At 34.3% G+C, this 7,324-nt stretch overlaps 1 long non-coding RNA gene across 1 annotated transcript; it reads left to right on the top strand.

Annotated features, from left to right (window-relative positions):
• Nucleotides 1-321: 321 nt before the first annotated feature.
• LOC122189190 lies at nt 322-1,502 on the top strand. The gene is made up of 3 exons (XR_006181738.1): nt 322-413; nt 996-1,103; nt 1,420-1,502. It is a non-coding gene; the product is annotated as an uncharacterized LOC122189190 (long non-coding RNA).
• Nucleotides 1,503-7,324: the final 5,822 nt, after the last annotated feature.

The raw sequence follows: 7,324 nt of genomic DNA, 5'->3' as shown, positions 1-7,324 counted from the left end.
TACCTTCACGTTTCAGGAACAAGAATGGATAGGAAATATCTCAAATTCTGTAAGAAAATTAACATCACGTAAGCTCTGTTTTGTTTTTATTTTATTTAATGGTAAAATTGAATCAGTGCTACACAGTATACATGCAACAGTTCATTTAAACCAGTGCGTTTAAATAAATGAATAAATACACTTACAATCTGAATCAGAAATTAAGATAATTAATTTCTTCATTTCTTCTTTTACTTTTTTGTTTTCTTCTTTATTTCTTTCCTACAAACAACCCAACAAGTTATCTCTTTAAAAATTTCATTTTGTGTTTTTAAAGGTCTCACAGGTGTCCCTGAACCACATCCCTCTTTTGCAGAAGAGATCACAGTTGTGAGGAGCCACCTCGTGAGGATTTGTCAGTAATTAAGTGGTAGGTCTGTATCTGAAATGAAGAAGAGCTTATCACCAAAGCTGATGTTCTAGAAAATCTCAACTGACATTTTAGAATTAGTTTTGCTAGTGTTTAGCTGCAGAAATTCCTTATAAATGCATTTTTCTCCAATGTTGCAAAACTGCAATAATCACTGTAGAGATCATAACTGAAGCAAATGTAGCAAAGATACATACAATACATACAATCGAGTGTGCTGTGTTCTGGCCAGAGAGCTTAACTAGTTCATCTCTTTTCTAACACCCTAACAGCCTACCTTCATCTCTCATGTTTGCTATCAAGAGATAAAAATTGTAAGAGAAAAATAGGAAATTTTATGTTCTGAAACTGGTTATGACTTCAGGTTTTATTGCAGGAAATTATTTTGTTTGTTTGTTTATTTATTTGCAGGAAGGGAGAAGAAATGGAAGTTTTTGGGTTTTTTTTTATTAGGACTGTTTATAATGCTAGGATTTATTAATAGAAGGAGGCTGAAATGTGAGAGCCTAAGAAGGCAATATGGAAGAACTCAACAAGCTATAGAAAAAATGAATAACAAACCATATATTTTTCCCACCCGTGACAGGGCACTGCATAAAAATACCTGGGAATGAATGCAAACAATGTGCTGTGGAGAGTGACAATAAAACAGGGATGACAGTATAAAGAGAGAATGATGAATGTATTAACACAGGTAAGTTAGATAAAATATCACAGGGAAGAGTAAAGAATTCACTCTAAGCAGATCTTGAATAGTGTAACAGGAAGTAGTGCTATTGTTAGATGTGGATTTGGTAGGGAATGTGGTGACAACAGAGTGTGAGAGAATCTCTGAGTTTATATGGAGAGATTTATATTTATGCCTCTAGATATACATTTATAGATATTTGTACCAAATATATATTTTGATATCCCTGTAATAAATTTCTATAACTGTATGATAAACTGTATTTACTGTAGTTAACACCCTTTGCCTGCTTTACCTGCATTCCATTCTCTATTCTTTTCAGCTGCTTTTTTCTCTGAGGAGCTCAGAACTGCTGTCAGAAATGTTGAAACCTGCCAGAATTCTTTTTCTCTTTTCTTCCCAAACACCTTCAGAGATAGGGAATTTTCCTTCTTTATTGCATGCTGCTTTGAAGTACCTGTGATGAAATAATTCACTGGGGATGAGTTTAGATTTAAAAGTCCAATTTCACTTATCTCTTGAGGGTAAGAGGGGAACATTGGAGCTGAGCTTTTTGTTACAAGAAAAGCTGGCATTAGTACAACAGGCTGATTTGGCAAAAGCTGCTTCTCAAAAGTTGAAAGATGTTAGTCTTCCAAAGGAAGTTACAAAGCAGATTTTTTGTTGCTTAAATCTAGATTTTCATTTCAAAAGATTTGTAGCAATAAATCTATTGCAGATGTATATATTTGGCTAATGGTTACTTGCCCAAGATTAGTCTCTTTGGAGATTGTTGTTTTTCAACAGTTGAAACAGCAAAGAAGATGAAAAACCAATTGACTGCAGTAGGCTTTATATGGGGCCTTTAGATGCAAATATTTCAACATAATTCTGTTTTATTGCTTGTTAGCACTCTCATGCTTCACCTCTTATGGTTACTCAGTGAGCAGCTCTTTTTAAAGCCATTCTCTTTATGTCATTATTTTCCATACAGTGCTATTAGAGATGTAGAGATCCCTGATTGCCTCTTTCAAAATGCATGTCATGTATTTGGAGCATTTGTTTGATGTTGAATGAAACACAGCAGCACTACCTAGAAATCTAAGAGAAGAACTGAAGAACACCAATTTCTTCTGATGCTATAAGTAGCTTTTAGAGGGGTTACTCAAAGAGGAAGAAAAACATTACCATACTGAACCCCACTGCACATACCAATACACAAACTGGGCAGATTTTTCTCTGTGTTTTAGGCTTGCTAACCCTTTTTCAGATTTTTTGTTTTATTTCTCACAAGTATTATCGATAATATAAAACAAAATTTTTTATTCAGTGGCATTTGTTAGCAGCAATTCACTAGGCAGTCTTTCTTGATGAGTTAACTGTAAGAAGCATTATTCAAAATGACTTGATTGAGGTAGATCAAAACTTGGCTTCGTTTGCCTGTATGTCTAAGCATGAGAAAAAGAGGCCAGGAAAACATCAAGATTTGCATATTAAGATATGAACAAAAATTTCAAAAGACTAGTCAGAAAGATATATTTTACAAAAGAAAATACTTGTCTCAGACATTTTTACTGACCTATGATCCGCTCTTGTTTTGAAGGGCATGTTAAACAAAGAGAATGCCAGTCTTTCAAAACTCTCACAGCTCGGTAAATACCTCTATGTAAAATATACAGTATGTATGAACAGCATGACAAAGATTTTCTGCAAGGATCTTCTCTGTGGTAAAAGCAAATTTAAAGCATCCCTGTTCAGGTAGAACAGCTGTGAGAAAACAAAACAAAAGTTGAGAGAGCCCATGTAGCTGTTTAAAGCTCAGGTAAGTCAGTGGGCAAATAGATCCCAAATATTGAATGCTACGCCATTGCTTCACTAGTGTAAAGAACTCTGGTTATTCACTTACACATCTAAAAGTATCAATTTTCTATACTACATGTCATCACTTTACTAGGTTATTCACTTTTAGTGGATTTGTTTTTTTTTTCTTTTCATAAATCCTTGCATAATAATAATCCTTCCATTAAATTCTTTGGAAAATTAATCCACAAAACAAACAAACATCACCAACAACAGAAGTCACACACACAAAACAAAAAATCAACGCTGGAAGTCAAATATGTATATTTACTATACATAGTGTAGCCTGTACTGACTCCAGTCAGTTGGTTCTTAATATGCCAAGCACTTGTTGAAATGTGATCATCAGTGTAGTTTTTGTCTGGAACTGTATTCCAACAAACTCTTCTATTGTGGATCTTGCACCTGATCAAAAATTAGGGTCACATTTACGTGGTGTGCATGGTTCAAAACATACCTGTGAAAATGGGAACAATATAAGTAGTAGCTTGAACAGCAACTAATACTGAGGAAGGTCATCCTCTTCCTCTATTCTGTCCTGGTGAGGCCACTTCTGGAATACTGTGTCCAGTTCCAGTCTCCACCAGTTCAGAGAAGACGGGTTCTCCTAGAAAGAGTCTGGCAGAGGACTACAAAGACTACTAGAAGCCTGGAGCATCTCCTGCAGGAGGAAAGGCTGAGAGACCTGTGTCTCTTCAACCTGGATAAGAGAAGGCTTCATAACTGTTCATAAATATCTGAAGTGTAGGAATCAAGTTGATGGAAATGGATTCTTTTTGGTGGAGTGCAGCAATAGAACAAGGGACAACAGGCAGAAACTAGAATTCAGGAAATTCAATATTAAGACAAGAAAGAACTTCTTTGCTGTCAGAGCAATGGAGCACTGGAAAGGTTACTCAGAGAGTCTGTGGAGTCTCCTTTGAGATATTCAAGACCTGCCTGGATGCCAACCTGCAGGTAGGGAAGCTGCTGTGACAGGGAGTTGGATTCAGTGATCTCTAAAGACCCCTTCCAATCCCTAAAATTCTGTGATACTGTGAAATTAGAAATTCGATGTCTATGAGCAACACAAAATAAGGAGATCCTATCTTTGTCGGCAGGTAAGGCATGCAGAAGTGTGGAAAGGAGAAGCTGATAAGCTGAAGTAGTAAGTCTGACATTCTAGATGAATTTGAGAATAGAGAGTCATAAATAAAAGCCAGGGCCAAATATAGAACTATGAAAATTTCCTGACAAAGGCATTTGTTTTAGTAAACTTGAGAAACCAGAGAAAAGTTTCGGAGGCAAAGACGTGGTGTTGAACAGGTGAGGAAATTAATGGATTTCTGCTGCATTTTATAATGGAATTCTATGGTCATTTAATCTATCAAAATATGGCTGGTTTTCTATTCTATCTATGCTTTATTTTGCAGTAACTTTTATATATATTTTTATATATATATATTTTTTACAATTTTATGAAGTTTCAAGTGTCTGTATGGTGAAAACAACCACTTTTTTTTCTTATCAGATGGCCTGCCTTTATCAATGGTTTTCATGAAAAACACATTCAAATGCATTCAAAGTTTGCTCTACTGTACCATTTAGATTTAATAATCTCCATATGATGTCTTTATTTAATGTTCAGCTATAAATTACCTGGGCCTGGAGGAGGAAAAAAGTGTTCTCTGGAAATTAAAATATAATTATTATTACAGTTTATTTGTGCTAAGATATTAACATATCAGTTAGGTTATGCAGTTTCTACTAAGCTGAGTTGCAGAGTTTATATAAAACAATTAAATGTTCTCTGTTTCAGGTGTTTTAAACCAGTGCTTCTGTTTCAAGGCTTTTCAGTAAGAGAATATTTATAACAAAATCATTTGGGTTGAACAGGACCTTTTGTTTTCATCTAGTGTTACTCTGATGCACTGCACTGTACTACTTTTTTTTTTTTTACCATTGAATCACATATTACAAAACAAACTAACAAACTCAATATTTTAAGATAAATAAAAAGATAAAGGTGTTAATTCAGGCTTTATAAAAATTTCTAGTTGCAATTCTCTTCAGATAGTTTAGGGAACAAAAAGACTGAAAGTATCATACAAATAGTGAGCATTTTTATTAAAGTTTATAAATGTTCTAGCAACAGTTACACTGAAAAAAATTACTGAAGACAGGTATTCAAACTCAGTACTGAAACCTGAGGTAGGCAGTTGAAAGAAAATTTTGGCAATGAAATTATGGTCTGTGACTTCAGTAACAAAATTTCCTCACAAACATCTTCAGGTACACCCAGGATGAAGCAAGTAAAGAAAGAAAGAAGCAAGAACAACAGCAAAGCAAAAAAACAAACAAACAAACAAACAAAAAACAACAAAAAAAACACCAAAAACAAATAAACAAACAAAAACCACCTCCAACAAAAAAAAAAAAACAAACAAAAAAAACAACCCAAACAGTAACAAATAAATATGAAAGTTGTCAAAACACTTTACGTGAGAGATATGGACCTCAGTCTTTGAGGCATCACTCTATCCAAGTTAAAGTAGGATGCTCATGTATTTCTGAAGATCCTGACAGGGAAGGGCAAGTGCACGAAGAGACGTGTAGGAGAGGAGAATGGAAAAAGCTCCAGTGGCTTGCTGTCTCATGTAGCTATGCTCTTTTGCAAACTTTCACAAAACACTTTGAAATTTGGATGCTCTGAGGTGTGGTCTCCTGAGTTCTCAATAGGAAACTAAAGTAGAAGTCTGGATGTTACGAGTTCACTAACTTTTGGGTAAAATTTCATAAGTCAAATGAATTATGCATAGATTTTCAAAACCAAAACAGATTTTGGTTCCAAAAGCATTATCAAACTTGTTAGAAGAAGAATATAGTGCAAAAAAATGCCTTGACATTTCAAATGGATTTATTACTTTCACAAAGCTGTGATTTAAACATTACGGTTAACTGGTGTCTCACCTAGGTACTTACTGGAGAGCAGAGGTTTTCAATACCATTTATAAGACCATTTGGAACAGAAATAACCTGTGTGCATGAGTCATTTAGCACTGTCCAAGAGAGTTTTTTTCCTACAACTGCATAGCCTTTAGAATAATAGTGGAAAATGTTTTTTCTTGTCAAGGAAAAAAAATCAAGAAAATACCTCCCTTTCTCTGTATTAAGTAAACACAAAAGGCTCTGACTATTAGTTGTACAAGCGCTTTACGTGAGGAGGAATACGTACTGTTGTTTTTTGTTTTTTGTTTTTTTTTAAACTGAATACTATAGATTTTGCCTGGTACAAAGCTGGTATGACTTGCCCTCCGATATAACAAATATTGACATCCTGATCAAAATAATTTGTCTGTATTCTGCCCAATCATGGTAGTTAACAGAATGTAAAGCATACTTTTTGTTGATTTCTGCTAATTTCATGCCAATACGAAAGTGTGACATAGAAACAATGGCAGTACAGTGTATCTTTGTTTCAAAAGGAACAGTCTGTCCACTCTTGTTCCCTCTGGAGTGAGACAGTAACCAGTGCATCCAAACAGAGAGGAAAAGATGGTATTAAGCAAGTTTGAGTGTTAAATGACGTTTTATTTTGCCAAATTCATAAATCTTTACCACTGTGTTTTCCCTTCTAACTGTTAATCTAGTCTCTGTAAAATAAAACACATTTTTATTCAGTGAAGGAAAATGAAGATGAGAAAAAACAAATATTCAAAAAATTCTTGAAATAATTTTCTGTGTTACGTATAAATCATCCACAACTTGTGGACATTGGTCTTATACTTGAACACATACAGAAATTACTGCAATTAAATCCAAGATCAAAGCTAAATCTTTAAAACACTGTTTGCTTTTAATTATTTAAAATACCACTTCCTGCTTTTAATTTAATGAAATGCATGCTATTCCCTACAAGTCAGGATAATTAAAGAAAGACCTATATTTGTCAGTGAATCTTAGAAATCTTCTAATGAGTGGATAAGAACTGTTTGTAATTAACATGCTAATCGCTTGTATGCAAATGACCTGTTGTTTGAGTGGTTTGAAAAATGCTTGAAAACTGTTTGTTTGCCTTCACTCTTTAGCCCACTTAATGTTCCTACTTGCGGCCTTATTTACATTATTAATTTGCTTAACAAATATTTTTTAATAGATAGTGCAAACAGAAGAAGTGACAGCCTTGTTTGGAGAGCTCTCATGAAAAGTGCTATTTGCTCTTGTTGGAGCAGATGAGCAGACAATCAGACTGAAATGTGAGTTTTTGAGGCGCGTAATAGACCCTTGGCTTATCAAAGCCTCTTATCTGATTGGAAAAAAATCAAAGGTAAACTTCACAGCTCATAGAATTAAAAGACAAATGAGATGTCATAATTATCAAAGTGGCTAATTTAGAAAATTAAGCCATT

The sequence above is a fragment of the Lagopus leucura genome, unplaced genomic scaffold (genome assembly GCF_019238085.1).
Source record: "Lagopus leucura isolate 7727_CA_CO unplaced genomic scaffold, USGS_WTPT01 Super-Scaffold_100157, whole genome shotgun sequence".
NCBI classification, from domain to species: domain Eukaryota; kingdom Metazoa; phylum Chordata; class Aves; order Galliformes; family Phasianidae; genus Lagopus; species Lagopus leucura.
This window is presented reverse-complemented; position numbering and strand designations above follow the sequence as displayed.